The 8165-nt window shown below is 45.5% G+C and overlaps 1 long non-coding RNA gene across 1 annotated transcript; it reads left to right on the top strand.

Moving 5' to 3' along the window:
- Positions 1 to 374: 374 nt before the first annotated feature.
- On the top strand, positions 375 to 7497 carry LOC116098174. Its single transcript, XR_004121730.1, has 3 exons — positions 375 to 445; positions 670 to 800; positions 7069 to 7497. It is a non-coding gene; the product is annotated as an uncharacterized LOC116098174 (long non-coding RNA).
- Positions 7498 to 8165: the final 668 nt, after the last annotated feature.

Raw genomic sequence — 8165 nt, 5'->3', positions numbered from 1 at the left:
ACCTGGGAGTGGAGCTTCCTCTGGGTGTTGTGGGACCGGCTACAGAATTTGTGCCCAAGATCTGCTTAGGGTACTGGCCCAAACAGACTGGCAGCAACCTGTGCCACTGGGCTGGGGGAGTTCCTGCGTGCCTGGGTCCCACTGGTCCCTATTATTCCTGGTGTTGGGACAGATGTTGTGTCCTCCTCCTGTTTGTTTCTTCATCGGTTAATTAGCTTAGTGCTATGGATCAAGCCCAGGACCTTGCATATATTTGGCAAGCATTCCATCACTGACCTACATCCTTAGCCCATAAACCCCTCTTCATTGTGAAGTCATGAAATGCTGTTTATTTTGTTTGCCAAATCCGAGCGCCCAGATCTCTCTCTCCATATAAAACAACCAGGGCTGCTACCTTGGTTCACAGTCACAGCCTCGAACAGCTAGCTACCCTTTCTTCTGAGAGGTGGGTTGACTTCTTGGGCACAGAGTTAGGCAGCTGCTGAGCCCTGCTGAAATCCAGATCATCCAAACCTATACTCCCCAGCAGAGATCCCTTGGGAGAATCTTGCCATGGCCTTTATTCGCAGTGCCATAGTCTCCTCCTCTAGGAACCCTTAGGCACCGCTATTATCATTAAGGGGACAGGGGTTCGAATACCAAGCCCCGATGCTTTCTTTGTTTTTCAAGAGAACTGGAACCTTAGCACTGTCCAAGATGCTCTAAGGATGCTTGAGAACACCAGTGCCACCACACTGTGCAGTTGCCTGAGAAGAGTTTTCATCTCGTGATGGAGTGTGGAAGAAATGACCTGTGCAAAGGTAGAGACCAGCACCCAAGCCCAGGAGCAGCATGCCTGCCTCTCCCTGCTGCTAGAACTCTCTAGGTAGGAGGTTAGCTTCCTAGGGAGTCGTTAGGGCCTCAGTATTTCCTGCCACCTCTCAGAAGTGCTGCAGAAGTAAAACTGGGTGTGTGGAGAGAGGCAGAGGATTCTGGGAGGTTGAACCTAGACCTCATACTTACTAGGGAAGCGCCACCCAACACTCTCAGCCCAGAAATTCACATTTAATGTCCCTGACATGTTACATCTGATGGGTTCATTGGTTGTGGTCTTTCTATTGCGGGCAGACTCAGCTCCACACTGCCATCCGCCTGAGGAGGTTTTTTTTTTTTTCATAGACTCTACTTAGGTGAATCCAAAATTCATGATTTTGGTGCAGAAAAGAATTTCCGAGTGAATCAGTATGAAGCAAGGTTGGGGTTTATTGAAAAGGAGACTTTAACATAGTTTTAAAAACAGAATTTAATAGAGAGGTTTGGAGAAAGAGTAGGATTCACCTACCTATGTTGCTGAAGAGAGTCTCGCTTAAGAATCTGCTTAGAGGTACATGGTTGTACTTGCTCCATTCTCTCTGTGTGGGCTCTTCTTCCTGCCTAGGCTGGAAGAGAGACACTTGGGCTATGTTGGCAATATGGCCATATATGAGGCTCAACGTTTTATTCTGCGAGGATACCAAACAAGCTTTTGATGGAGCCTCCCGCTTCATATCCACCAAGCATCACAAGGGAAGCAGAACACCAGGGTCTCCTGTCAGATCTGACCTGATGCCCTGGACAGAGTAGGTCAAAGGGCTCTGGCTAGCTTGTCTTCTCTACAGCTGGAGCTTAAAGCGGAATGGAAGAGAGCCAGAGAAGGAGAAGTCACATAGTCTGGGCTCTGCACACTTGAGCTGAAACTCATGTCAGGCCCTGTGTTAGTCTGCTCTGGCCACCATAACAGAGCACCACAGACTTTAACAACAGAACTTGATTTTTCATAGTTCCAAAGACTACAAGCCCAATACCAATGTGTCAGCCTTTTCAAGACACCAGGCCTACGGGCTTAGGACCTAACCTTGAAACATCATTGAACTTTGCAGGGAGCACTTTGGATTCAAACCAGAGTGAAATTCCTGTGTGCAGTTAGATTGGAAGTCAGGGCCTTGGTAGAACAAGTTTTCATACCAGTTTGCATACCAGCTTCATTGCCTCCTGCAGCCACAGTGGGATGTCCTGCAGAAGCAGCAAAGATCCCATAATGAAACTGAACATGCTCTTTCCTGGAGATGGAGAAGCAGTCCAAGTGTGACAGCAGATAAATGACAGAGCAAGAAAGGGACACTGCTCACACATACTCTGGTGCTTCCTCTCTGCCTTCTTAGGGGTGTCCTGTCATTTACATAAGCAAAAACATACAGGAAAAGGAATCGCTGAACATTGCAAAGACTCTGGACTGTGTCCTTGTCCTTGTTTAATAACTTGGAAGTCCACATCTAACAAATAGATGCCATAACAGATGTTTACCTGACACACAACTATCATATGTAGCTGTCATATACAACTGCGATACTGTGAGACACAACCATGATACACAGCTATTTCATACACAACTGATAGCACACTAAGTTCTTTCCCCCAAAGAATAGAGTCCCTTTCCCTCCTCAGGAGGGTGTTCTTTCTTCTTCTAGCCAATTTGGATTCTCTTGGTATCCTGTACCATAAATATTATAAATATTAACACACAAGGCTAACTACTAGTAATACATCTTACTTTGGATGGCAAGGGACTGGAAGATGGGTGAAAATTAGTTAATATATAAATAAACATACATAATAAAAATACCACTGTCTTCTTTTTTGCAGCTGGCCTTGTGCTGTTATCTGGGGTTTCAAATCATTTTTTTTCTTTGACTATTCCATTTTTTTGGTAAGATGGGACTTTTTTCTTGAAGGTCCTGGGGTGTAGCAATTGTGATCGAATTGGGTTGTGGTTTAAATTGACTTTTATCATAGGGTGTAGGCATCTCAAGAGGTGATCCAGAGGTCTCATGCTTCTTATTGCCCAGACCTGATTTCTCTGTGAGAGGAGTGCTAGATTACAATACTGTGACTTCTTTGCCCTGTTGATATGAGATGCCGATGTGGCCAGGTGAATCTCAACTTCTACTCCTTGGAATCTCTGCTTTGTGTCCTTATTTGTGGAAGTCTTTCCCTTGGGGTACCTGTAGATGAGTAAAACCTGATTTTAGGGAAACAACACATGGTTTGTAGATCACTGTGGATAACAGTGAGAGGGAGCCAGTTATGTCACTGATCCTGATCCCCCATCATGTGCTGTTCACTGACGTAGAGTCATGGAGCCATTGCCCTTGACATAGGTTTAGGGCCCCACTCATCTGCTTTTCGTCAGGGTTACCTGGAAGGAAAGATGCTCATCTCTGTTTTTCCTTTGTTTTGGTTTGCTTTAACTTGTTTGTTGCCTTGTTTTATAAACAAGAGTAATTAAGTATCACATCAAGATGGTGGAGATGTTTACCTGCAGGGCGTCCGACCCCTAACCTGGTGATACTTTTTTTTTTTAGCCAGCTATGATGTGTTTTACCACTTCTAGAACTTTTGCCACTAATGGCAATAATACTTGCTGTCTGCTTTGGAATGTGTGTGTGTGTGTGTGTGTGTGTGTGTGTGTGTGTAGGGAGTCCACAACTATTTCAGAGAGATAAATCAGAGAAGCTTGTGTTGAAATGACAAGTACCATAGCTGCCATCCCAAATCTACACAGTGTACACAATCGCACATCCAACAAGATCCCAGCATTGTAGTTGGTTTTGGTCTGCATAGATGATGGTATAAGACTATAATGGAGCTGAGAAGACCATAGTATTGCAGAGCATTACTCACACATTTGTGCTGATGCCAGTGTAAGCACCAGCATCTCGCTGCCAGATCAGCACATACAATTGCACACAGAGCATGTTGCACTCGATAGTGTCGACAGACAGCTGTGTAGCTCCCTCGTGTAGTTACGATGCTCGGCTCCATATCATTATCTTAGAATCACTCCTGCTTACAGAACAGTTTGCTGTGAACAGTTGGGTTTCTCCTGGCAGGAGCCTCACATAGCTGTTTATTGTCTCCTGACTGGATCAGTTTCTCCCGAGCCAGATTACATATTGTGTGGTTTTGTTCGCTGTGGTCCTAGAAGCAATAGGCTCTCCCACATATAAACACCATATAGCCTAAGTGGAGGGGTGTGAAGATCCAGTGGGCTATACCATCTAGGTTCGTGAAAGTGTATACTGTGGTGTTCATATAGTAACACAATCACCTATGAATGACATTTTTAGAACTTCTCCTTGCTGTTAAATATCTGATGGTGTTGTAAGGAGGGAGATAGAATCCACCAAGGCTTGGCTGATAGTCATTCTTTCAGCTCTCAGCAAAAGCTTCAAGGACCACCCCACTGTAAGTGGTTTCCACCCTTGCTCTTCTCCTCCCTATTCTCCAGTACCCGTTCTTCTTTGGTCCATAATCCTCCTCAATGACAAGCATTTCTGTCCTAAATGATCTTATTTCTATTCCCCTCCATTTCCCGTTTCCATGTGTATGTATATGTGTGTGTGCATTATGCTTGTTTGCATGTGTCTAGGGCAGGGTGTGAATGTGGATGCTTGAGGTTGATGTTGAGTACAACCTGCCCTCAATCACTCTTCCACCTTTTTCTTCAAAGCAAGATCTCTCTATCAAACCCAGAGTGTATCCATATGGTTAGTCTTACCAGACACTTTCACTGGGTATCCACTGCTCTGGCTTCCAAGGCTGGGATTACAGATTGGGCCCCATCACCACCTGGCACTTTCTTTCATGGATTCTGGAAATCTGAATCTAGTCCTCATGTTTTCATGACAAGCATTTTAACCATTTAGCCATCTTCTCAGCTTCTTGTTTATTTCTTGTGTTTAAAGATTGTACTCATTTCCACCCCTTGGAACAAGGCGTGTTGAAGGTCAAAGTACTGTCTGTTCAATTGATCCTTTGTATCTAACACAATACTTGATGGGTAACATTTACACAAAGACCAGTTCCTCCCTGCCCCCACCCCAGACAGGGTTTCTCTGTATAGGCTTGGAACTTGCTCTGAAGATCAGGCTGGCCTAGAACTATCTGCCTGCCTCTGCTATAATTAAAGTGCTAGGATTAAAGGTACATGCCAACACTGCCTGGCTTCAAAGACTGGTTTCTAAGTAAATGAATGGAAGAAGAAAGGGAGTCATGTTTCTTGCTGTCATAGACAGAACCTCTGCTGGGTCCTCTGTGGATATCAATCCACATTAGTGGGGGACAGATACATGACTCTTCCCCCATCAACACTTTGGGTCTGGGCAGAGCAATGGAATGCCTAAGTGATGTAGGAACACAAGATGAGAAGGAGATGGTGAAGGTGTGGTGCTGTGAGGGCTGGTAAAGAAAGTAGGATCAGGGCCAGCCTAGGCTACATGAGACTTGATGAAAGAAGAGAGAAAGAGAAAGAGAGAGAAAGAGGGAAGGAGGAAGGGAGGGAGAGAAAGGCAGGCAGGGAGGAAGGAAGGAAAGAAGGAAGGAAGGAAGGAAGGAAGGAAAGAAGGAAGGAAGGAAGGAAGAAAAGGAGAAAACAGAAGAGAAGGAAAAAAGAAAGAAAAAGACAAAATAATTAAATTTTCTTGGCAAAATTGAAAATTATAGACTCATTAAAAAATAGGCTGGGTCAAAATAAAAGCACACACAAAAAGATCAGTGTTAGGGGGAAATTTCAGCAAAAGCCGTGTAAGATGACACTTCCTGTGGAGGTGACCACGACAGCCATCAGAGTGGTTAGGTGACAGTATGCCTGCAAAGATGCTTGGCCACTGAAACAGCTGCCAGCTGTACTCACTTGTTCCATTTGCAGCTTAGCCCCATAGTAAAGCAGCATTTCTCCTTTGAAAACTGACTTAAGCCTGGCAGTGGTGGCGCACGCCTTTAATCCCAGCACTTGGGAAGCAGAGGCAGGCAGGCTTCTAAGTTCAAGGCCAGCCTGGTCTACAGAGTGAGTTTCAGGACAGCCAGGGCTGCACAGAGAAATCCTGTCTCAAAAGAAAAAAAGAAAGAAGGAAGGAAGGAAAGAAAGAAAGAAAGAAAGAAAGAAAGAAAGAAAGAAAGAAAGAAAGAAAGAAAGAAAGAAAGCTGACTTTAAAATAGCTCCTGCCACCTTTCAGGAGCAGCTGAAACTGAAATTTGTCTCACATTCACAAAAGGAAGTAGACTCCAGGTCCCTCCTAAACTTAATTCTGAGTTCCCACTAAAAGAAAATGTTTTTGTTTTTGATTATTTATTTATAATGGAATCTTTTGGAGCCTAGGCTGGCTTTGAGTTCACTGTGTAACCAAGGATGACCTTGGAACTAGAAGGAGGCTTCCTGTACTGTGCCTTAAAATATTTTGCAAATTCATTTGTTGGTAGAACGACATCACATGCTTGCTGGCAAGTGAGTCCAGTGTAATGCTCAGGTTTCTAAGACTGTATGTATACCTTACAACAGAGGATACACAGGGGGGTGGGGATGTTCACTGTGCAGCTTTAAGCATCCAGCATGGTGGGATATCTTGTGTCCAGATAGAGACTTAGCGAGGCAACCTGGATGAAGACCACTGTTGGAGACTAAGGCTACAGAGATGGATGGCAAGAGTGCCTGCTGCCTCCAAGCTCACAGCGGATAGGAGGATACAGGTCTAGAACAGTAACTCTTGGGAAGTGTGACTGGCTATAACACGAAGTTCCGATTGAACCAAGGGAGTGGCCATCCCCACCTAGAACAGGTGGAGCGGAGGAAAGATTTGAAAAGTCAGCAGTTCTTCACTGAGTGTTGAGAGGTAGCTATATTAGCATGACAGAGAGAATCTGGGTAAAGGCTGGCAGGGCTCTGTGTTTGCTTGGGTGGGCAAGGCCTCAGGCATGCAGTTGGCACATAGCTAGCAGGAGAGATGTATAACCAGCAGATCCCGGTGGTGGTGGGTGAGCATCCCTGTTGGCTACAGGCATCAGGAGAGCTAAAGGGCCTCAGATGGCCTCAGCATAGGCCTCAGTGAGTAGCGCTGGGCTAAGTGACCAGACTGGAAAAACCACTCTGGCCCAGGTTCTCTAGGGACATGGGACTGCAAGGCTGGACTCCAATCCCTTCCTTCCTCACACAATCCAGTTCTTTGTTGTAGCTAATCCACCTCCTCATACCACTTTCTTCTTTTTTGGCTGCAGTTTCTTAGACCTCCACCAAGTGACTGCGTCTTCTAATCTTCCAGCTCTCCCAAAGCCATCTACCAAAGAGCTGCTCCAGTTACCACTGCACTGAGAGATGAGCTGGACTCACTCAAGCATGCCTAGGTTCTCACAGCTCTCTGAGGGGACCCACAAGTGGCCATCCTCTGGTTCAAGATCTTCAATGATCCCTCGTTGGCAGATGCTCTGAAACTTTCTAGGTGAATTTACTCAGCTAACTCTGGAAAGTAAAAGTGAAACAGGTCGTTAAAGGTGATGGCTGAGTGGGAAAGATTGCATACATTTTCCGGATGACATCACTGAACCTGGGGGAGACAGGAAGTCATCCAGCCGAGACATGCGCTTCAGTCCTCAGACTCCAAGTCCACTACTCTTCCTATTGAGCCAAATGGCAGACTCTTAATCTGATTGGCCTTGTCTCTTTGCCCTCTTTGATGCTCATCCCTGAAAGAATGTTCTATAGTCGATACTCAAAAAGGGAGAGATTTATGTGTGCATGTTTATGCGTGTATGGTATGTGTGCAGATGTGTGTGCAGGTGTGAGCATGTGCATGCTGAGTCCATGAGACGAACTTAGTCACCGTCCACTGTTTTTGATTTATTTTTTGAGCAGGGTTTCTCACTGGCCTGGATCTCACCAAGGAGGCAAGTCTTGCTGACCAGTAAGCCTCAGAGACCTAGCTTGTGTCCATCTCCTCTGTACTAGGATTATAAGTGTGTTCACCTGCCGGGCGGTGGTGGCGCACCTTTAATCCCAGCACTTGGGAGGCAGAGGCAGGCGGATTTCTGAGTTCGAGGCCAGCCTGGTCTACAGAGTGAGTTCCAGGACAGCCAGGGCTATATGGAGAAACCCTGTCTCGAAAAACCACAAAAAAAAAAAAAAAGTGTGTTCACCGACGTGCTTGCTTTTGGATTTTACAGGGGTTCTGGGGATTAACTCAGACTCTCGTGCATGCAAAGCAAGCACTGACTAGCTTTACTGACTTTACTGACTAGCCATCTTTCCATTCTCCAGCCCCAAATAGGGACAATTTTTATGTGACAAGTGGGAAATTGAATAGGCTGGCAGCACAAAA

Source organism: Mastomys coucha, unplaced genomic scaffold, assembly GCF_008632895.1.
Source record: "Mastomys coucha isolate ucsf_1 unplaced genomic scaffold, UCSF_Mcou_1 pScaffold20, whole genome shotgun sequence".
In the NCBI taxonomy this organism is placed as follows: domain Eukaryota; kingdom Metazoa; phylum Chordata; class Mammalia; order Rodentia; family Muridae; genus Mastomys; species Mastomys coucha.
The sequence above is the reverse complement of the archived record's forward strand: the minus strand, read 5'-3'. Positions and strand labels throughout refer to the sequence as shown.